Source organism: Zalophus californianus, chromosome 7 (genome assembly GCF_009762305.2).
Source record: "Zalophus californianus isolate mZalCal1 chromosome 7, mZalCal1.pri.v2, whole genome shotgun sequence".
NCBI lineage: Eukaryota > Metazoa > Chordata > Mammalia > Carnivora > Otariidae > Zalophus > Zalophus californianus.
Window position 1 is genome coordinate 41354543 of NC_045601.1, and position 24215 is coordinate 41378757.

At 37.6% G+C, this 24215-nt stretch overlaps 1 long non-coding RNA gene across 5 annotated transcripts in view; it reads right to left on the bottom strand.

The window, feature by feature from the left end:
- Positions 1 to 24215, bottom strand: part of LOC113927520 — a 107658-nt gene that overhangs the window by 6877 nt on the left and 76566 nt on the right. For 3 of the 5 annotated variants that reach the window (XR_003521656.1, XR_003521655.1, XR_003521652.1), the window contains 3 exons: positions 20817 to 21077; positions 19202 to 19927; positions 18735 to 18845 (listed from right to left, as the gene is read on the bottom strand). This is a non-coding gene — a long non-coding RNA (uncharacterized LOC113927520). Of the gene's footprint in view, positions 1 to 4227; positions 4612 to 5584; positions 5640 to 18734; positions 18846 to 19201; positions 19928 to 20816; positions 21078 to 24215 lie in introns of those variants that run through there. The other 2 variants (XR_003521654.1, XR_003521653.1) reach the window with 2 other exon arrangements.

Here is a 24215-nt window from a genome sequence, read left to right on the forward strand (position 1 = left end):
AGCTTGTGAAATTTCTCAAACAAGAACTGCCCTCAATCAGTATTTTTAATATTAAATAGCTTTGGAAGTTAGCTTTTGTTGTGGCCTTGATAATGTCTCCTAATCAATTAAATCTAAAATTTCAAGGCAATACAGAGTGTGTATGTGAAACCTACTGCAATGAAGTCATTTTGACAACTAATGTTTTTTTGAATCACAAATAATTTTAAGCTGCTTATACACATCATGTGCTGGCAAAAGTTAAAACAAGAGTCAAGACTTCTCTCTCCATGCAAATTTGCAGCATGTGTATTTTCTGAGCTCAAACTACAGCTCCAGCAGCATAATTCAGACCTCAATGCGAGTGGAAAGGAAATTTTATTATTTCAAAATACATTTAACTGTGCAATTGAAAAGCTTTCACCTACCCTTCAGTTGGAAGTGATTAATCTGCAATGTAATGACATGCTAAAAGGCAAACATCAAAAGAAGAATCTAATAGAATTTTGTTAACGTATTTCAAGTTTTAAATATGATTAAAATCATATGCTGGTGGATTGATAACAGGATTTGGCAGTATTATCCCTGTGAAAATACATTCTGAAAGATGAAATACATAAAATCTCATTACAGATACCATTAACAGATGAATATTTGCATTGATTTTGATGAGAGGGAACACTAACTTTGGAACTCCATTTAACTAAAATGTCACACCCCTCCCCCCAAAAACAAAATTCCATTCTTTTCATTTGCAGTCCTGTATTACAAATTACTATTTTGTAGTTCTCAAAATAATTTGTCTACTCTACTCTAGTATGCAATCATTACTACTACTACTACTATTATTATTATTATATTTACATTTCATTGATATAGAAGTATAGAAATTTTTTATCTTATTATATAAGTACCTACATAATGTCCCCAATATTTTCTCTTGGCCTACAAATTTTAAAACATTTATTATCTGGACCCTTACAGAAAATGTTTGCTGACCTCTGATCTAAATGAAGTAAATTTAAATTGTGGCTCCACTAGCAGAATGCAGGGGGCCTGACAAAGAAGAAGGTGCTGGAAACCACAGACCCCTGAGGTTGGGATGGTCACTGTCTTGAGGACTACAAGGAGAGAGATTGCTTCAAAGGTCATAGCTGAGATTTTCTTCTCCCAAAAGAGAGCAGAGACTAGCATAAGGATGGATTCTCCTAGGGTCAGAATTAGCCAGGGATTTTTGAGAATCTTTGGCCACCAAAGTCAGAATATTTAGACGTGCACAAATAAAGAAACGTAGCATTATTTCACTTCCCCAAACTGCTAACACCAGACACTGATATATATATATAAATTCTGAAGGGTACTCATCAACATGTTAATATAGGTTCTGTCTGGGTCATGAGGTTATAGGTTATCTTCTTTTTCTCTTATCTAATCTTTTCCCCCCGATTTTTCTTTTTTAAAGATTTTATTTATTTATTTGACAGAGAGATAGAGAAAGAGCACAAGTAGACAGAGCAGCAGCAGAGGGAGAGGGAGAAGCAGGCTCTCGGCTGAGCAGGGAGCCCGACGCGGAGCTCCATCCCAGGATCCTTGGATCATGACCCGAGCCGAAGGCAGACGCTTAACACACTGAGCCACCCAGGTGCCCCTCCCCCTGATTTTCAACAGTAGATAGTTTGGTATTTACTTTTTCACTTGTCTCTTATCTTTTTTTCTTGGATATTTCAATAGTAACTATATTTTATTTGCTTAAAAATTTATATTTTTAAACATTACTTCATTTTAAATATTTTTTTTTATTTATTAATGTTCCAAAGTCATCCTGGGAGAGGACAAATGTTTATTTTCAGATTACTTATAAGAAAAAAATATTGGGGGCGCCTGGGTGGCTCAGTCATTAAGCGTCTGCCTTTGGCTCAGGTCACGATCCCAGGATCCTGGGATCGAGCCCAGCATCGGGCTCCCTGCTCGGCGGGAAGCCTGCTTCTCCCTCTCCCACTCCCCCTGCTTGTGTTCCCTCTCTCGCTGTGTCTCTCTGTCAAATAAATAAATAAAATATTAAAAAAAAAGAAAAAATATTGTAGTTGAAAGAAAGGAGGATCACTAGGCTAGCCATCCTTTCTCTGCAAACATATTCTCTCATTTTATTTCTTCAAGAAAAAAAGATTTTAAAATATTAAAATAATGCCCACTTAAAAAGTAGGAAATAATGTTCTTAGGTAACTAAATATACCCGTATCATCAGCAAAAACAGAAGGCACTATTACTGCTAAAAGAAATACGAGATTGCTTTAACCAGAAAAAAAAAAGTAAGTATATGTAAGACAGTCTAAAAAAAAAGGAATTAACAGGCTTCTTGTCATGACATGAAGAAAAGAAAATTTTTTTATAGAATGTAAATTTACTTTTGTATACATTAGTAAAATTGTCTTATATTTTGAAAATCTAATACATTTACATTATCTCAGCTTGTTCACATCCTTAAAAGTTGTGAATTCCTCTGAGATTATGATTTCATGATGTGCCAAATGCCTCCCATGTTAACACAGTCATATATATGTAACTATGAGCCTGAGAAAGTGTCAGGTTCTGAAAGAAATCAGTGGTCCTAGAGCCAAGGAAATCATACTGTCATGCTCCAGGATATTGAGACACTATTATTTTTCCTTCCAATGACTTTCTGTTTGTTTCCATAGAGTTACATATTTATAGGGAAACTGTATGCTTGCTCTAAACAGATGTTTGTGTTTGTTTACTCTGTTGACATAGAGAACACTTAGAAACTTTGGATAATTTCTATGTTAAGAGATGACATTGACCAACGTATCATTAAAGCATACAGTAGGTGCCTAGGCAAGAGCATGTATAAAATCACAAATTTACTTTTTCTGAAACTAAAGTCCATTCTTCCAGTCTTATTAGCTTCCCACATTTTCAGAAAGAAATAAAAAAGATCTAGAGAAAATTAGAACAGAGACTATTAAAATAGTTTTTCACTTCATTTCCCCACATCTTAGAAAAGACTTAAGACTTCATCAGACCAGTGTGAAAAGATTATGTACTGTCTGAACATAACCAGGCCAGGAAAATAACCACTTTCTGCTTGGCACTTGTTTGCAACTTCATAATCAAAAAGATGATATTTACCATTCCTAAGTTCTTCCAAGATATGGAGGATAAAGGAAAACTTTTATAATAATCTCTTTAGAATAGATTTTCATGCGAAGGAAGGAGAGAATCACCACTGTTTTCTCTTTGTCAGCATACCTCTGGGAGGCACATTAGGATTAAGTCTGCTCTAATCACCAGTTGTTAGCCCACAAAGGTGGGCTTTGAACTAATGAGTTCAAACATGGAGTTTGCTCATGTATGAAAAAAGAAAAAACAAGATCAAGTCAAAGCTAGTCTTTATCACCTGTCTGGCAATCAATCGTGGGCCTTCTGTGCAAAGCTGTTTGTTTTACATACAAAATATCTGCCTTGATGTATTTTATAGAAATGCAAGATGTGCATTGAAAACAGCCTGTCTTCCTTTATTTGCATGGTTTCGTAATTTTTAAAGAAGTAGATCACTTTTTTGAAAAGTACAACTTTTTTTTTATCACATCTTATGTCATTATCCTACATTTAAGTCTTTCCTTTTTGTTACAAGGTGAAATAATAAAATCACATAGTTGTCACAGAAAGATTTTCTGAGGATGAGAAAAACATGCCAAATACCATTTGCTTATTAAATAATTTGCTATACTTCATAAATACCTATAGACATTTAGCTTATCCAATTATTTCTTGTAAGGGTAGTTTTTAGAATGTGGAGTTTAAATAGTCATTTACATTAAAATAGTAAAGAGAAGGTTATCAACCTTAAGTAGGTTTAGCTTCCAATTGAACTTCAAGGTCAAATTTGCCACAGTGGGAGCAGCCTTCCCCAGGCCCCAGGTAGCATGAGAGACAAAGCTGTGAGTGGGGAGGATAGAGTTTAGGAGGCCCAGGACAGAGGAACCCCTTTTCCAAGGTACATTTTGTTCAGTGGAGTCAAGGGGAGGGGGGGTACAAAGCTGGTAGTCTGGATCCCAGGTAGCAGAAATTTGCTTGGCAAAGTTTTTATCAAAACCGGAATTGGTCGGGGCGCCTGGGTGGCTGAGTCCTTAAGCATCTGCCTTCCGCTCAGGTCATCATCTCAGGGTCCTGGAATGGAGCCCCGCATTGCATCGGGCTCCCTGCTCGGCGGGAGGCCTGCTTCTCCCTCTCCCACTCCCCCTGCTTGTGTTCCCTCTCAAGCTGTCTCTCTCTGTCAAATAAACAAATAAAATCTTAAAAAAAAAAAACCAAAACAAAACCGGAATTGGTAAAGGCTTCTCTTTATCTCTCCCTATATTTAATCAGTTACTAACTTCTGGTGTTTCTACCTTAAAAATTACTCTAGGACACACCGAATAAATATATAACTGTATTAATTAATTCATGGATGAATGAATGAACAAATGAATGAATGAAGGAATGAGGCGCAGCTAGTAAAAGCTTTTGACTTCTTATCTCTTAGGTGAGATGCTGCATCCTAATTTCCAGGAGATCTGTCCAAACACGACAATGTGCCAGTTGGTTGGTGGGCGCAGCAATCAGCGTGCAATTCTGGAGAAGGAGAATGGTCTGAATCAGGCTCAGTATTGACGCCTTCATTTGAAGAACAGGGAGATATTTAGGAAAATTAGGGCAGAAAAGAATGTTGAAGCTTACAAACTAGGTAATAAACACAATTTCTCTTTGGCACACAAAGCATCCTGCCTTGCTGGTGACAAGACTTCATTTTAAGTACCACCCCCTGGTGGGCTGAGCTTTCTAAAATACTTGTTGAGCTACCTTGATGATCTTTGTTGGTCTGCGTGTGGCCTATAGAGGATAGAGTGGAAGGAGGTTTGGAGCAGGAAAAGGCAGGAAACATAAGGCAGAAACCAACCACATCAATCCAACTTCAACCACTCTTGTTTTTACAGTATCTTAGGCCATATTTTTTAAATTATTATGCCTTTATTATTATTATATTTTATAATTTGTTAAGCTTCTATGAAATTTACGTTGGCATTATAAAAGCCTTTTTTTTTTTTTTGCTTTGACACAACTAATTTGTTGACCATTTGACCACACAAAAACTGCTGAGTTGCTGTCCTTTTTTAAAGTTCTTGAATTATCTTCCACTCAGCTGAAAACAAGAAGAAATTATGGGAGGTGAAAACGTGAGGGGTTTGGATAACTCAGATATACATCCAAACAAATGTGGGTGCTTGTCAAATTCAAGCCCTTTTTTAATTTTTATAATATTAGGTACAGAAAAACGTTCAACCACCAGGCAGAGCCCGGATATCTTTCCTATTTCTATCAGCTGGATATTAGAAAAAGAAATGCATTCCGTTTGAAACACATTGTTCAAAGACAAATTATGCAGAAATAGTTTATCAAATAGTATCTATTTTATATAGAAAACATCCCTAAGAAAGGTAAAGCAAGTTTTGTTGGCAGGGGAGGGGATATAGGACATCTAATGTGACATGTTAATGTTCATTCTGGTTTATTTCACAATGCTGTGCTTTGCGAAAACACTGCTTACCTTGATTTGGGGTTTCTCATCTTTTCCTTTTCCTGGCTTGGCCTTAACTTTTAAACTAAAAATAAAAATAAATGAAAGCAGAGAACAATTTTTACAAGCAAGTGTCTTACAAGAAATAACTGTAGTCTCATAAAGTTTTATCTTTTTTGATTTGTTGCAATTTGAGATGTAATAAAAATGTAAGGCCAGGTTTAACATCATGTCCTTTAGTCTAAATATAGTACTTTCCTAACTACCTTCATCAATGGAACTTACAAACTTTTAAATTTTAGTATGCTAAGATTTTTAGTGTCGCCCGCGTCTGCTAGGATTCTCCTTACAAGTTTTTCAGAGGGACAGAGACTGCACGTAGGAAACTTGGCATCACTTCTAATGTTACCAAATTAGATGATGTGTGACAGAATGTCTAATTTTTCAACAAATACCATTTCACCAGCTACCAGATTTGAAGATAATCCACTGAAATCTGAAGTACAATATTCTGTATCAGATAGAAGATTATACATAAAATTTTGATTTAAAAATATGTAACATTTTAGCTTGAAATACATTTTATGACTATGATTTAAACATACTTGGGAACATCACATCAGATAGTAGAAAACAGTATGCTGAGTTTTAATTTTTCATAGTAAACATGCACTCTGCAAACACTAAACTAACAAGAACATGTTCTGCTTCCTTCAAATGTATTATGTTTTTAAATCAAAGACTTATTAAAAAAATAACCTTGTTCCTTACAGTGGGGGGAAAATTTGTAGTCACTTTTATGTGGGCAATATTAAGACCATAATATTAGAAATCTCAACATGTCAGCCTAATGTTTCATAATTTTGTGAAAGATCTATGCAGCATCTACTTCACAAACATTTCTGTAAATAATTTTTAAATTGAAAAAAATCTTGCTTGTATTTTAGGGAGAAGTGGAATGGTCTATGAAACTTGTTAGGTCTTATGAAACTAGCAGTTTCTTGGCTAAAAAACAGTATGCCACTCGAGGCCATTCCTTCCAACTGAGTCACTAAATCAGAGGCAAGGCATGGCGTCTAAATGCCAGTGAAGACATAGCCCTTATTTTTATGATGCAGTCTCATGTTTTGGATATTCTCATTCTAGTGAAATTCAAATCATGTTTACTTATCACAATCTGGGAGCTCCTTGTATGTAAATACTGCATCTAATTTCCCTTCCTATCTCCCCAAACATTTCTAAAGTAGCAAGGGCTAATCCACTGTTTACTGAGTTGAATTAATCTAAGGTGGGCTTTTTTCCTCTTCTAATAATTTCACATTGTGACTTCTATGCTGTTTTCTTTGTAGGTGTCTCTGAGTTAGACCACCACTTACTGATTTTTGCCTACTTAACAGGAGCAGGCTAGTAATACAAAATTGCCTCTTCGATTTTCAGCCTGAAGTAAATAAACAGCAAAATTTGGAAAGCACCAGGAAAGAGTAGGAGGCAGAAGGAATGTGCTGTCAGGGATTTTTCTGTCCACTGGGGGATTTGGTGCAGGGGAAGAAAACACAGGTTTAAAAGTAAAATGAGCTCATTTTCAAACTCCTGTCATTTCCTAGGAGAAGTGACAACTTTTCACTGAGCTTTCGTTTATCATCTGTGAAATGGGAAGAACAAGGTTTAGCCTTGGGAATATCAAGAAGATAAAATAAGCTGTTGCATGTAAAGCATTCAGGATAACACCAAACACACAAATGGTCACTATTAAAATTTGAACCAGAAAGATCACGGTGTGACAAAATACGAGATTTCTTTTTAGGTCACATTCTTAGCTAGAAATGACTCAAAGTATCAAAAAGGTTTTAAAGTGCTCCCTCTTAATTCAACAATATGTAAAGAAGGCTGACCCCATCCAGAAAATTCCCCTGCTAATGAGAAGACAGCCAAGTACTCCAGCATTACATAGGGCAATTCCCTGCCACTCCCGGGGTTGGTGATCTATGTCAGAGGCTGCATTTCTGACAAACATGGTAGAAGCAAGCAGCATCCTTTAGAATCAATCAGTAAAGATAAAAGGCCTTAGAAATCTCTCTGATAAGACAAAGGGTCACACATTGGCTTGTAAAACAAATCCAACCATAAAAGAAGCATCCTAAAAATTAAATGATACAGGATCAACAAAAATGAAAAGACAGGCAACAGAGGTTGAATACTAAAGTGTAATTAAATGTTAAAGGCATCTCCCTTTCAGGAAGTCGAATTTAATTTCTTCCTCTACCCCACGGTAAGTGTGGACTGCTCTTAATGATCTATTTCCAAATAACAGAATATGGAAAGGTGGGAGAGTAATTTTACAGTGGAAGACCTGGCAAAAACTACTTCAGCCAGGTGATAAACATTAACATCACTAACAATAACTCATGTCAATAGCACAAAGCCCTGATACAATGTAGTAAAAAGGGCACTTCACCTCTGTATACTCTTCCCTAAAAGTCGTAAGTCCAATCTAACCAGGAGAAAAACATCAAACATACTCAACTTGAGGGAAAGTCTACAAAATACTAGTGTTTCTTAGAACAGTCAAGATTGTGAAAAACAAGGAAAGACTGAGAAACTGTCACAGGCTAGGGAACGCAACAACTAAGCATCATGTCTTATGTTGGATAAGATCCTGGAAGAGAAGAAGGACCTTAGTGGAAAAACAAAACAAAACAAAACAAAACTTGTGAAATCTGAATAAAGCCTAAGGTTTACTTAGTAGAAATGTGCCAGTGTTGGTTTCTTAGTGTGACCAACATATCGTGGTAACGTAAGATGTTAAAAATAGGAAAAACTGCAGGAGGGATATTATCTTAACAACTTTTTTATAAATCTAGAACTATTCTAAAAATTTTTTAAAAAGATTATTTTAAAAGAGGGAAAATATTTATCAAAAGTTTTTTTCATATGTTGAAAAATTTGCAATCCACAGTAATTTATAACAGTCATGGCAAACATGAACATATAGTAGTATCAAGTTATAAGAAGCCAAAACTTAGAAATACAGATAGTGGAAGACTTTAACACTCCTTTCACAGGTTTGACCTCAAATAGGCAAAGTTAAAGATGAAGATAATTATAAAAAAATACTTAATGCAGTTGAATTAGGGTACCATATTCATATTTAAGTTTGCACAATAGTTAATCATGTATAAGGAAAACAAAGAAACCTATATATTCCCAAAAGTTGAGAGTGAACAGACCAAAGTAGCTGGCTATAATAAATTTATACCACATACACAAAAAGTGAATGACAAACTACCAAAAGCACAAAAAACATTTTTCAGTATTTATTTATTTATTTATTCATTCATTCATTCATTCATTCATTTATATATTTATTTTAGGGAGGGGAGGGGGAGAGGGAGAAGAAGAGAGAGAATATAAACCAGGATCTACATCCAACACAGGGATCAATCTCACAACCCTGAGATCATGAACTGAGTGGGAGTCAAGAGTTGGATGCTTAACCGACTAAGCCGGATGCCCCATTTTCCACATTTTAAAATATTCTCTGACAAAAAAAGAAAGGATAAAAGTATCAAGAAATTAACACAGGTTATTTTGAAAATAAAAACAAAAGAAGCTTTGTATATCTAAACTTAAGGGATGTGGCCAGAGCAGCACTTAAACAAGAATTCTATTTTAATTCTACAGTGTTTTTAATATTGAAAAGAGACTGAAAGAATGCAAATGCATTCAACTCAAAGTCAGGGGAAAAATACAAAATAAATCCTATGGAAGAAAGCTATATATATCAAAGCAGAAATCCAACATTTGAAAATCAGAAGGTAGTAGTATTAATAAGGAAACTCAGGATGTGAATCTTTAAGGAAAAAATGTAAACATTTGTAAAGATAATTTTATTTAAAAAGTGGGGTGAAAACACAGAATTAGAAATGCAGAGAGACACAAACAATAAAATATTAGCAATTACTATGAAGATCTTCATGGATGCAAACAACTCAATAACATGAAAGATTTTCTACACAACATAATTTATTTAAATTCATTTAAATAGCCATATTATAATGTGAGACATCTATAAATCTGCTGCACAGAATATCAGTAGGTTTCCTATATGTGATTCCACCTTTCCTTCTGTGCTGTAACTAAGTCTGAGGTTTTAGGACCAAGTGTCTGACATGAAGGTGAGTGGGGCTGGTCTTTGCCTACGGTCATGGACCAAAGAAGACCTGGACCCTAAATAGCTATTGGCAAAGATGGGCTCTGAAGTACCAAGCCCATGAGAGCAAAAACTGGGTACAAATAAAAGTGTATATAATATATAAAAGGCAAAATGGAGCTGAGGTTTTGCTTGGCTAAGCCTAGAAAGATGGTCAAGGAGAGACCAAGCCATGGGTAAAGAGTGAGCTATTAATTGCTCAAGCCAATTTAGAAGTTAGAAGGCAATTATCATATATTATTTTAATTCAAGGAAGGATTTCAAGAGCAAGAAAGAGATTTTTCCACAAATGATGTTTCAAGGAATAACAGAGAAAACAAACAGTTAAAGTTATGTCTTCAGCTTACAAACACCACAATATACCCAAATGGGTTAAATGTGTGTATGTATAAATGAATACATGTGTATGCATATACAACAACAGGAGAGCATTTAAGTGAATATCTAACTGACATGATTCTCTAAGCATTGAAGTGATCAAATAAATTAACAAAAGATCTATATGGCTTATTATATACATTTTTATGTCTGCATTTGTATATTCAATAAGTATTCAAGTGCTTATTGATTGCCAGGCACTAGAAATAAAAAGATAAGCAAAAGCAGATAAAGCCCTGCCTTCTTAGAGTTTATAATCTAGTATGTGCAAGAAGCTCAGGGGGAGGAGAAGTATCAAATGTGAATTAAAGAATTACAGAAGAAATGTAAAATTAAAATTATGATAGGAGAGTACAAGAATGTGCATAGTGCTATGATAGTGTAAAATATGGAGATTTGGTCCAAATTGTGGGCTCAGGAAGGGCCTTCCTGGGGAAGCAGTGATTGAGCTGATATCAGAAAGATGAGGAGGAGATATGTTGGTGAACTGGGAGTAGTTCACAAGAGTATCCTCAGCTCTTCCTTTGCTCTTACTATGGCCCCATTGTTTTTTGTTTGTTTGTTTTGGCTCCTTCAAAAGATTTATTGAACATACTTATATCTAGTGCTTTAGTGAGGAGACAGCAGGGGCTGAGCCTCAGACCTCATTCTGCTCTCAAGTTTGAGGACCAGGAAATGTATGGGTCTTACTGTCCCCTGGGAGAGACCTGAGCTGCAGAGATTATTTTCTCACTCCTTCTCTTATGGTCTTGGGCCACCTCCACCCCAGAGATTCTGGGCTCAAGGGTTGCCTCCTCAGCTCAAGACACGCAAACACTGTGATTGGGTGGACAGGCAAGGCAGACGTCACTCCTGGTAAGTACAAGCTGAACCAATCCATCTTCCCTCCCGTGGTCCTTCTTTCTTTCTCCACTTGTCCCACACTGGGCAGATCCTGGCTTGGTGGGCATTTATCCCTAGACCAAGTCCCTCAACTGCTGGACCATAGCCAGCTTCCCTTAGAGGTTGGAGTCTAAGCACCATCATGCCCTATCCAAGGGCAATTTCCCTGTCCTGGGTTTTCTATGAAAAATAAACAACATCTTTGGTGAAGGAAAGGAAGGAGGAGGTGGGCACAATACATTTGAGCACTAAGAATACTGAAGCAGTAATCTAGTTGAAAAATAGAAAAAAAATTAATACATTAACCAAAGTTTTTTTTTATAAATCTAATCATGGGAGTTAGGAAAGATGAGCGTATTTGGAATGTAGAGATCAAGCATCAGAGTATGCAAGTAGATGAGGCTGGAGAAATAGCTGGTAGCCATGCAAGGCATTATAAGACAAGTTAAAAAATATTTATTTTACCTTATAAATAATAGGAAAGGAGAGTTATGTGGGAGGTGGGATGAGGAATGTGAGGTGGGAAATATAATCAGGTTTTATACTGAAAAGAATGATCTGGCTGCAGTGGGAAAAATGGAAGATTAGTTAGGATGACACTAATAATGTAGGCAAGAAAGTATTATAGTATGAATGTAGCTTGTTGCAGTGAAGATGGAAAAAAAATGAAGGAAGAAAGGGAAATGTAGAAAATGAAATTGACAGGGCCTTTGGATAGTTGAGAAACTGAGATCATGTGTTTGGTTTAGACATGTTGAGCATGAAGGGTCCATTTACTATTGCTGTCAAACAAATAATCCTGAAATTTAAGGGACATGAAAAATATTTTCCTTTGTGCATAGATTTTGTGGGTCAGTAATTAGCATGAGGCACAACAAGGATGGCTTGTTATTGCTCTACAACATCTGGGGCCTCTAGTGGGAAGACTTTGAAGCTGGAATTGACTCTATAGTTGAAGGCTTGAATCTTCTAGAGATTTCTTCACTTAGTATGTCTGATAGTTATGCAGTCAGCTGGGAGCTCATCAGGAGCCATTGGCCAGAGTGCTTGTGTATTGGTCTCATTTGGCTAAGCTTCCTCCTAGCATGGTAGCTTCAGTGGTCAAACTCCTTACAAGATGACACAGAACTCCAGGAGGAGAACCTTTTAGTAAACAAGGTGGAAGCTTCATCTCTTTTCTGTCACCTTCCATTGGTTATGAGCAAATCACAAGTCCATCCAAATTCAAGGGGAAGAAACATAGATCTACATCATCATGGAAAGAGTGCCAAATAATATATGGCCCTATATTATTTATATTCTTCCCACATGCAAAATACATTCATCACCTTTCAAGACTCTTGACAAGTCTTTTTGCATGATGGCATCAGGTTTAGTCCCAAAACCTAAAACCTCTAAATCAGATCCAGATGTCGAGGAGTCTCCTCAAGTATACTTCCTTGGGTACAACTCCGAGAACATACTTCTTCTCAATTAAAGCTCTGTGAAGTAGAGACGCAAGCTATATACCCCCTATATTAGTCAGGGTTCTCCAGAGAAACAGAACTAATAGTATGCATATATGTATATGTATGTATATGTTCAGAAGTTCCAAAGGCCTCTCTTAATTTTGTTTCTCTCTTTTAGTTCAAGCTGACACAGTGTCTTAAAACTATGGGTTTCCTTCTCATCAATTCACTCTCCACTCAGTTAGATAAAAAACATACCAACATATATTTTCAAGATAGTCCCTCTCTCTCTCAGGCTCCCTGGGCTAGAAAGGTAAGTCTATGAGTCATCAATGTAATAAGTAGTAATTGCAGCCACATGTGTGGGTGAACCTGCTCAGAGTAACAGAGTAAATAGAGATCAAAGAGTGCTTAGGACCAAACCTATGCTGTCAAATATATATATATATATATATATATATATATATATATATATATATATATATATATATAAACAAAATTAAAAGGTAAGGACAAAATGGGCATTTGTACTTCCAATGAATATGATGGGCCAAGATTTGGTAGCCTTAATATAGAAAATGCTCTTTTTAAAATTATTAATACCTAAGAAGAAAAATGGTCAAAGGAGTATATCTATCTCTTCAAACAATGAAATACAAATATCCTGAACAAGCTATCAATGAAAATAAAATAAAAACAAAATTATATTAAAAAACCAGTCAAATTCAAAGACTCTTGAAGCATTGACCTCAAAGTTAGGAAGGGTAAGGTAGATAATCACTCACATATACTGGGGCTGTATTTTGATACTAGAGGGCAATATTTGGGCAGTATATAGGATAGGCATTAGAAAGCTTATTTATGGGGCACCTGGGTGGCTCAGTCATTAAGCGTCTGCCTTCAGCTCATTTCATGATCCCAGAATCCTGGGATCAAGCCCCACATCGGGCTCCCTGCTCAGCAGGAAGCCTGCTTCTCCCTCTCCCACTCCCCCCTGCTTGTGTTCCCTCTCTCGCTGTGTCTCTTTCTGTCAAATAAATAAAATCTTTAAAAAGAAAGAAAGAAAGAAAGAAAGAAAGAAAGAAAGAAAGAAAGAAAGAAAGAAAGAAAGAAAGAAAGAAAGTTTATTTACTTAGCAATTCCATTCCTAGAGAACAAGTTTAGAGAAGTGGTTAAATATTATGTGTGGCAGTGTTCACTGAAGCACCATTTTTGTGTAAGAATGATAGTTGAAGCATCATTTTTAATAAAGGAAAATCAGGAATGGTCAACATTTCCAGCAATAGAGGGACAGCTAAGTAAATTATGAGACATACATAGGAATAAGAACTAAAAAGCCAAGAATAATTATGCTTTAATAAAATAGAAACATGATTACAATATGATGATAATTGAGGAAAGCAATAAAACAGTATAAAATATGATTCCAATTTAATTTAAAAATATACATGTCGGAATTCAGAAGGAAATATATCAAAATGTTAACACTATTTATCTCTGTGTGATGCAATTATGGATTTTTATTTTCTCCTTTATTCTAGCTAGTTTTCTTTTTCATTTTCCCACAATAAGCATGAATTACTTTAAGAAACAGAAAACAATAAAAATAATAAAAATGAGCTTAAAAGATGTGGTATTTACAGGCTTTTCTTTGAGCAATTGCACAAGAAAAGACTAAGTGCTTAGTAATAAAGGCCCTAAGGAAAAAGTGGACATCCCAGCACAGATGGCAGGATAAAAATCCAATATGGGGAGCACAGAAAAAGATTCAGACTGAATCAAAACAGAGACAATTCCCTTAGGTGGGTGGTTTTCTAAAAATTTGGCACAGAAACCACTTATCCATACTAGATCTTGCCCAGAAGCATTAAAAGAAAAACAAACAGAGCTGCGGTGGCTGAAGACAAAGACAGAGCCCGGAGCTGTGCTGCCTGCCACCCTGGATCCACACTCATTGCCTTTGCCTTACCCCCCAGCAGGCTCTGCAGAAGAATATGATGTAAGAAACAGTTTAAAAATCAAGAAAATCATCTTATGTTAAGGTTTATCATCAGCCACTCCTGAACAAGATGAGTTGGAAACGATCAGAATTCATCATGTAATCTTCATGGTTCTTGATTTTACCATGTAAGAAAACATGCAATTCACATGATCCTCTGGGTTGGTTCACTAATTCTCCACAGATTCATTGGCCTTCAGTATTAAAACCTTCATTAAAGATATCATTCTAGGTATTAACATCTATAGGTACTTGGCCTGGAAATATTCTACCTGATCTTCAGAGTTATCCAGAGTAAGAAAAACAGAAAAAAACAAATAGGAGTGCATCGAAAATGGGTTGTGGCACTGAGATGCTGGGCCAGCTCTGGCTTGATCACCCTCAGCCATGCTTAATGCCAAAAGGAAAAGAGTCCTTCCTGCCTGAGCCACACTGCAGCCTGGACAGGGACATATAATGACAGTGGCTACAAGAACAACATCAGTCCTGCTGAGCTTAAACCAGCAACTGCCTCCGTGGTAAGCAGGCAGGGCCTGGAGACAACTGAAACATTTGGACAGACCTTCCGTACTGAATCTACTTAGACTTCTCAGAGGTTGCAACAGGTTGTCTTTTCTCACAAGAGTGCCAGTGGCTTCAGTGAAGTTGAATGGGAACATTATTTTCTCACTGTATGAGAAACTATAGCACAAAAGCCCACTCTAGAACTATACTGCCCAATGTGTAACCATCAGCCACACAAGGTTTTAAGCTCTTAAAAGGTGGCTGGTCTGAGCTGAGACATAGAGTGAGCGTAAAGTGCACATCAGATTGCAAAGACTTAGTACAGAAAAAGGATGTAAAATACCTCATTAATAATTTTCATGTTAATTATATATTGAAATGATTTGTTTTGGGGATTTTAAGTTAAATAAAATATCTAACTGAAGTTATTTTCATGCATTACTCGCACCTTTTTTTAATGTGATTCCTAGAAAATTTAAAATTACTTATGTGGCTCGCATTTATGGCTGGCATTAAATTTCTACTGGACAGTACTGTTAGAGAACAAACTGTTTGGAACAAACAGAATTGGGGCCGAAGTTGTTAGTCCCACTGGTCTTACTTGGGATTTCTTGGGGGTGGGGAGAGGATTTCTTGTTTTATGGATGAAGGGAAAGAAAACAACCCTGTCCTTTTGAGTCCTTGATGTATCAACTGGGGTTTCAGTTTCTTTGTGGAAGCAGGAAATACCAGTTGCATTCCACAATAAATGAGGGAGATGTGGACTAACCCAAAAATGCACCCAGAATGAGCTTTCTGTTGGCCTGTGCAATGGTTAGAATCTGTGTTAAGTCCTTTGGTCAATCTAATTCTGTTTTCTGCCAAAATTAAAAGGAGGAAACTATTAACAATTTCTTTATAAAAAAATGGGTATTGACTATCAAAATGAGCTTGGGAACGCTCTATATAATGAGAGCTGATTTTAACTTTTATTTAGGGATATGTCCTCTTATATGTAGGTCTAAACCTTTATGCAGAATGCTTTTTTCTGAAATTAAACATAAATCTTCTGAAACCCATAGATTCTAGCCTAACATTAAGTTATATATTTCTCCAAGAACATCTTCATTCATCGTTTAAATATATTTCACAGTCTGACTAACATAATAGTAGATTCTAAGATGCATTTTACATTACACAGTGCCATACTTTCAAGGGCCTTAGTATTTTTATTCATTTATTCAACAGATATTTATTGAGCACTTACTGTGTACCAGGCACTCTGCCAGGTGTTAGGGATGCAATGGGAATAATAAATAGAATAAGGTCACTGACCTCTAGAAATTACAGTTGAGTGTGGGTGGTAGACATTTATCAAATAATCACATGTGAGAGTTCTGAGAAGCAAGAAGCAGGGAGAATTCAAAGCTTGAGTGAAAATGAGTTGTAGATAGAAGGAGGTATGATTCTTCCAAATATGACAGGAAGAGTAATGCCATCAATCTAATAGCTACAAAACGAGCTGATGTGTTTAACATAAAGTGTGTGAGAGGAGAGCAAATGTAGATGGGAAGCCTAATATATCCCAGCTACATGATCTAGACATAATAATCATTCATTATTTAGGCATGACTAACTACTCAAAGCAAGATTTAATTTCACCGAATGGCCAGGAATTAAGAGCAAACTCATCCATTAGTGCTGAATTGCAGGTTAGTGGGGGGCATACTCAGCCAATTACAGCAGAAGGAAACACTTGTCAGTATAGACAAGCTTGTCATTACCATCTAGGAAATCCATTATGTACCAAGGCTGGACTTCCATACTTGCTGAGACCCTTCAGCAGGTCTAAATAACAAGGCAGGATACCATCGCAAAAACTTTGAAACATGGGTCAAGACAGATGTCCAGTGACCGGGCATGCAGAATGCAGGGGAGTGGGGCATGGAAAGAGAGAAGGATGCTGAGCCTTAAGATAAAAACCCAGCCATGGAACCTTTGTTACCAGCAATATTCAGGAACAATGTTGACTGGAGAACATTGTGGAAGCCCAGTGGCTAGTAGTAGCCATGATCTGAGTTATCTTAGTAAGTGTGATCAGTGCAAGAGCCCTATGACCAAGGTCAGTCTGTAAGGGATATTGCTTAATACCAAGTTCCCTCGTTTGGAAGAGGACATAGGGATGGAGAGTCCCTAATTTTTTCTGCGTTAAGTCAATATTGCCCTCTAAGTGATTTTGACACGCTTTAAAAAACACTGCTTTATGTTCAAATATCTCCTAGATAGATATATTTTTGTGTGTACGGTTGGGTGAGGGACTGGGCTAGGAATATATACTTCAGAGGAGACTCTTTCTGGTGATTCTGATGTGTACCCATCCCCAGAAAAGCACAATTGTTTTAGGAACTGAATGGGGAGAGAATGATTCGTGATCTTAACACCATAAAAACTCGGGAAGGCAACAACCGAGAAAAGGCAATGACTGACAGAGACACACAAGTCATGATTCTGAGCAAGTTTGTAAGAAGGAAATGGTACTTTAAATAGGCTTTGAAAGAGAATCATAATTTAGAAAGTTGAATGTGATAAGAATGCCATGTGTAATAAGTATATAGTCATTTAAATGTAGATAAAATTGGTGATATCTGATATATGAATATATTTATAACATAAAATATACAGAGTTTATAGTTTTAATAAGTAAATCAATACTGTTTTGATAATATTGACAAGAATATAAAATATATTTATTTTATTCTCTATATATTCTCTAAACCTTACATATCTTGCTTACCAAGTATCCAAATTTATAGTAAAAATCATACATCAAGTCATTCTAATGCTATTAAAAATCACTGATGTAATCTTTGATTGATAGATCTATCACTAGTTAAATGATCCTCCTTTCTTAGCTGAGATTTTACATATATAATTCTTCCAAAGACTCCTTCATTAGAGCGAAGGTCATTAGGTGACTGGGGATGCTATGAGGCACCTGAGAACGGAGATTCTTCCTGCTTCCCCATTCAATTTCAACTCTACCTATCTCTCTCCACCCACCATCCAATAGCAGAAGGCACTGGCCCTGTCATGACCCTCTTCACATGGGTATGCAAGCCAAAGTGAGAGGGAAAGAGGCTGAGAGGGAAGGGTCTTTAGCTTCTGTCAACTTGATAGTTTAACAACTACCCTGTGTGCATATGCCAGATACACCTGGTCCCAGACAACATGATAATGTGGCTAAGTCCCCTTGTCTTGGCTTTCTGTGCTCCCTTACCCCTCAAGAGGAGTCCTTCCAGAGGCATGCTTTTCAAATAGAAAGCAACCATTTCAGAGTCTACACCTGCTATCACCTCCCTTGTCAGGCTCTCCCCCTAGGCAACTATACACCGGCCCTACTCACCACAGGGCCAGATGCGAGACAGCTAAGGAGAGACCCTTATGCTCCAAAGTCCACTGAAATTATTCAGAGTAGCCAATCCCAAGCCTGCTTTCCCTGCCTTGCCTGTTCCTTCCTGTGGAAACCATGATAAAGGCCCTTGCCCACAGTTTTCCTCTTTCCCTCTGCCTCCTGACCCTGGTGCTTCCCTGTGTGGCCCCCAATGGCATGAGGTGTATTCCCTCTCTTGGGAACGGTGTGTATCATAGACTATCTTGTCAATGGCAACTGTATCCTAATCTGTTGGCCTTACCATACCTAAATAATAATAAATCCTATTAAAACAAAGAGTGAGCAGGAAGAAGGGACAAGGTGAGTAGTTATTGGTTAATTCTAGTTACCTGAGTTAAGAATCTGCATATTTTGTCAGTTTTGTTCCACCCAAGAAGGGCAAGATGGTTGCCTCCTTTCAAAGTCCAGTCAGGAACCAACCAGTAATGGTGTGGAGACAACTGGTTAAAGCACAGTTAACAAACAGGACAAATGCAGGAAGAGAAAGAAGAGGAAAATAGAAACAAATGGCAATTGCCACCAGGCTCAGCAAGTACCAGTGCTTGGACGAGCTGCAGGAGCAGTCGGGGATGGGGATGGGGAGGGGCATGGTAACATGAGGTTTCTTCATTGGGAGAACTGACCACAGACAGTGGGGAGGAGACCCTCGCTGCCACTTCTTGCTCACACATTCTTTGGATCTTTAAAAAGGGATCCCAGGAAGATTCCCTCCTCATAAACTTTCTCACATTGTTCAGGGATGGACAGTACTTTTCAGGGGAAAGTTTTCCACTAATGCAAATTTTCCCAGTCGTACCTGAATGATCATTATCGGTTTCTCCTCAATGTGTCTGTGTGGATCTCCTTCTAGCCAAGAATGTTTGAACCTGAAAGAAATTCCTCAACACCTGAAACAAAAAACAGAATCTCTTCAGCAGGTCTACCCATTCTATGCTCCAGTGCCCACACAAACAAACAAACAAAATATATAGAAATCATAGTGGTGTATGATTTCTGAGAAAAACCACACATGCTGGAATTCATTAATTAATTTTAGTGCTTATCATGTTTATTATTATCCCACTTCCCAACTGGTAGAAAAAATTTTCGATATTTAATAAGTAGTATGGCTGCTTGATGTGTGCTCCCTGAGTATAAGCCCTGGTTTATTGTATTTCAGACAAACAGACTCAGCACTCCAGTGAAGAGCAAACTTTTGTAAACCCAGCCAAAGAGATTTTAAATAAAGGATTCATACATACATATAAATACATAAGCAAATTGTGTGTGTCTACACACACACACACCCCCCCCACACCCACACCCACAGACACACTAAAGTGACACTATTTTAAATATATCCAGTATTTCTGAACATAGAAATCTTTCTTTTCACAGATTTGCAGTTTAGCAGTCCCAGTAGTGAAGGTTCTCTGTGCCAACAGGAATACTCTCCCTTGCAGCATGAAAGGCTCTTTGTTATCATGTTCTTATGCTACTTTCCCATTCAGTATGTTGCAGAATACCACAGTTATTCTCCACTCTGTTACAAATAAAAGAAAATGGTGTTTCAGAAAATTAGTAGAATTGTTAGAAAAAGAGAGGAGGATCTAAAATAATCTGTGCTCTATAATGTTATGGATTCTCTTCTTTATAGCAAAGTCAAGGTCATGTCTTCAAAATAATGAAAGTCTCTGAATGTTAACAGCACATTTTGAGATGCTCTACCTACAATTAAGTGCAGTTACACAATTCCTTGGGGGACCTCCAGACCATTCTAGAAAGGGCTCCTGAGTGCATGAGAATCAGTGCCTACAGACTTCTGTTCCCCACTCTCTTACACACTTTATTTGGTAACAGTACCAATATGTGTCTTTGGGGAACCTCTCTAGTCTTGCTCTCAGTACATGCACTTTAGGTGGGGCTAAGTTTGCAACCCTGTCTCTAGAAGTGAGCTCATGACCCCAAGCCAAACTGATACCATTCAATCTCAGGACATTAACCGGAATTTTTGTAAAAGATTCTTTCTTTAACATTGCCAAACTCGGGATGCCTGGGTGGCTCAGTTTTGAGCCAGGGTTTCAGCTCAGGGTCATGAGTTCAGGCCCTGCACTGAGGTCCATGCTGGGTGTGAATCCTACTTTAAAAAATATAAATAAATAAAATAAAGTTGCCAAACTGGTGAAACGTAACTCTGAAGGTTTGGATGAATATTTTTGCCCTAATTTTGGAAATGCTTCAGAACAGACCCAGCATATAGGAAAGAAAGCAGAGTCAAAGATGGTGAAGTAGGCATGGAGATATGGAGATGTGCCACTTAGGTGTTTCTTTAAGGAAGGACTGATTGCCCAGCTGCAAGGAATGTGGTCAGCAGATGGCCTCCAGCTGTCAGCTTCTTCAGAGTCTGACTCAGCCACAGAAAGATGCCTCACCTGAAGTCATGCCCTTCCTGGGTAAGCCCACATTAGTGAATGAACAAGGTCAGGTATCAAGCATGGCCATTTTGGCTGATCTTGGGAAAGATGCCATAATCCGTATTTAATACAGAGCTCCCCGTTGGGTGGGCTGCAGTTTTGCAGGGCCTGCATCATAGTTTCCCTTCTTCCTCTGCTTTTCCCTTCACAGGTGTTGATCCCTAATAAACAGCTCACACTCTGAGCTCCATCTCAGCATCTGCTTCTGGAGAACTCTGCCTGTGATAGGTAGAAGAAAACAGATGACTGATACATTATTTGAGAAACCAGCTGTGGTTGAAATAAGTTCTCTCTCCAGACTTCCAATATATTGAGTCAATAAAGTCTCCTGCAACCGAGAGGTTCTTGATAAAAACAGACTCTATATGCTAGCCCAAAGGTTTCATGGGAAATTCTGGATATATCTGTTTGTACTTGGGTATCTCTTGTTTTTGCATTTCTAACCACCAACTCTCTCATTCTCTTCAAACTAATCTGGTAATCCATCTTAATCTTCTCAGGTTTATGAGAAATGAGATCTTGCCACCCAAATTACTGAAGACTACATAAATCATTAATGAAGGATAAGGACTTGAGTCTAGAAATTTCTTACCCAAAGCATATTGTGGGCAACAAGGAAAAGTCCTATTTAAGAAAGGAGAGTAGGTTTGTTCTTTAAGGTAAGAAAACCAGTATGCCCAGTTATAGGGAGACAGGAGAGGCAGAGATGGAGGAAGTGAAATCATGAGCTAATATTCAACCCTAATTTATATTTGCTTCCATGCATAGCTTTTGTCTATGTCTTTCCGTTCTGTCTTATGGGGCTCCATTTTACTAAGGGGCTCCATTCTATTTATACTTCCCCAAAGCATTTTCTCAGCTCTTCTTTTATTAAAAATCTGCTTATAGGGGTGGCGGGGTGGCAAAGTCAGTTAAGTGTCCAACTCTTGGTTTCAGCTCAGGTCGTGATTTCAGGGTCATAAGATAGAGCCCCACATTGGGATCCACGTTCAATGTAGAGTCTGCTTAAGACTCTCTAGCCCCTTCTCCCATGCTCACATGTGCACTCTTTCTCTCTCAAATAAATAAATAAATCTTTAAAAAATCTGCTTATCTAATGATAACGCAGTGCTATCCCCTACCATTTTCTATGTGATGTTCACTTCAGTACCACACTTAGACATTAGCAAAGGAGCCCCTACTCTGAGCTCTAAACATTAGAGGACCCACTAGACTTTCTTTCAGCTGTCCTTCCCATGGGGTGAGGTATCTATAGGGCCAAGTGATATGCTTGTGCTTTCCCTTCCAGAGCACACTCCAGGTTCCAGGGACAACAGAACTTCATGTTCCCTGCATAGGCCACTTTCTCTGGCCATACTCCAAAAGAGCCTACTGTACTGCTAGCATGTACAACTTTAGGTCCAAGGGGGATTGCCAGGAAATGGTTGTTTGGGGAGAGTGAGGGCAGAGTTTACAAAAATGGGCTAAGATTAAGAAGAGAAAAAGGGGTGTGCACCAGAAGCCAGAATGGAACTCCAAGGAATTCCTGACCTCTAAATTGGAACTGAGCCAAAAGGTAAAGGATAATTTTTACTACTATTATTCCCATTTATCTTTGTGGCTTCTTCTAAATCACTGAATTGCCCTATTCTTTCCATCTCTAATCATTTGAAGACTCAGATTTATAGAAAGTCAGCATTGTAACTTCTCCTGAGAGAAATCCTGGGTCTAAGAGACCCTTACTCTGCATAAATTCATGAAATTCCCTTGATTGCACCCTTGTTACTAACTAGAATTCTTATTGCTCTCCTGTCTCCTAAACCAACTCAACAGAGTAACTGTTGAGTACCACCTACATTACTTAGTACTTATTATGCTAGACACTGAGAATTCAAATGATATGGACCTATTTTCTGCTCTTTAAGTGTTCATAATCTAGTGTTTGTAGTGTAATGTTTGTATATGGGTGACAAATACTGCAAAATAATGGTTAAAATAATATGTAACTTTGAATAATTGACAATTAACAATGATTTATAATAACTAAATTTGAAGGAGGTAGGTGAGAAGGGCTGGAAAGGAGAGGAATGGGTCTTAGATGGTTTCATAGCAAAGGTAGGAATGTTTAAAATAACATGCTGTGTTCAAGAAATACCAAGTAGCTCTATATTGCTAGATCTTCAAACTTAAGGGGTTGAGAAAGACATGATTAAAAACTAGACCAAAATGGGGCACCTGGGTGGCTCAGTTGGTTAAGTGACTGCCTTCGGCTCAGGCCATGATCCTGGAGTCCTGGGATCGAGTCCCACATCGGGCTCCCTGCTCAGCAGGGGGTCTGCTTCTCCCTCTGACCCTGTTCCCTCTCATGCTCTCTGTCTCTCATTCTCTCTCTCTCTCAAATAAATAAATAAATAAATCTTAAAAAAAAAAAAAAAACTAGACCAAAATGGCAGCAGTCAAGTCATGGAGAACCTTGGATGCCCTTGTATAATAAGGCATTGAGATTTTACCTTATAGATTGAGGGAAAAAAACTTAAAGAGTTTTATACAGGAGAGAGACATGATATTTAAATCTTAAAAAGATCATTTGAGGACAGAGATGGATCCAAGGCAAGATTGATTCAAGGTAGGGTGACCACATAATTGTTGCCCAACTGGCATACTGAAAAAGGAGCACTATGATCACCCCACTCAGAAAATAGGCATAAATTGGAACCATCCCTGGACAACTAGCATGTATGTTCACCATAATTTGAGGGGATTTAAGGGCACACGGACCATTTACAAAGTTTCTGAAATAATATAGGTTGGAGACAAAGAAGCCTGAAGAAGAGCAATAGCAGTGGGGATAAAAAAGAAGGACAAATCTAAGAGATAGGTAGAAGAGAAAACCAGGAATCGTTTATTTATTGGTTGTAAAGGATAAAGAAAAGGAGAGGACTTCTGCTTTCTGCTCCGATGTGTTTAAAATTTGGAAGATGTTCCATCTGTCCTTATAACAAGAAAAAACTGAACAAACAAAATCAATGAATTTTCTTGGACCCATCACAGAACTGAAGTTGAAAGGCAAACTTCCACTCCCAAATCTGGCAAGACAGAAAAATCCAGAAAATCACAGCTAAGATAATTTTACCTGGGGTGGAAACCTCTGGAACCATAAACTTCTAGGAACACTTAAATGGCAATTTTAATGAATTACTGGAAGCTGGGTGTGGGCTAGCATGAAATTGAGAAACTCCTTAGGGACACAGTCTTAGGGGGACCACCCATACTTTCGTGGGTTCTACTTCCAGAAATCCCACCAGTTTCTTTTGTGAAAAACTAATAAAATCCCCCTGTGCTCCGGCAGGGGCCATTTGAAACAGGTGCAGAGCTCCA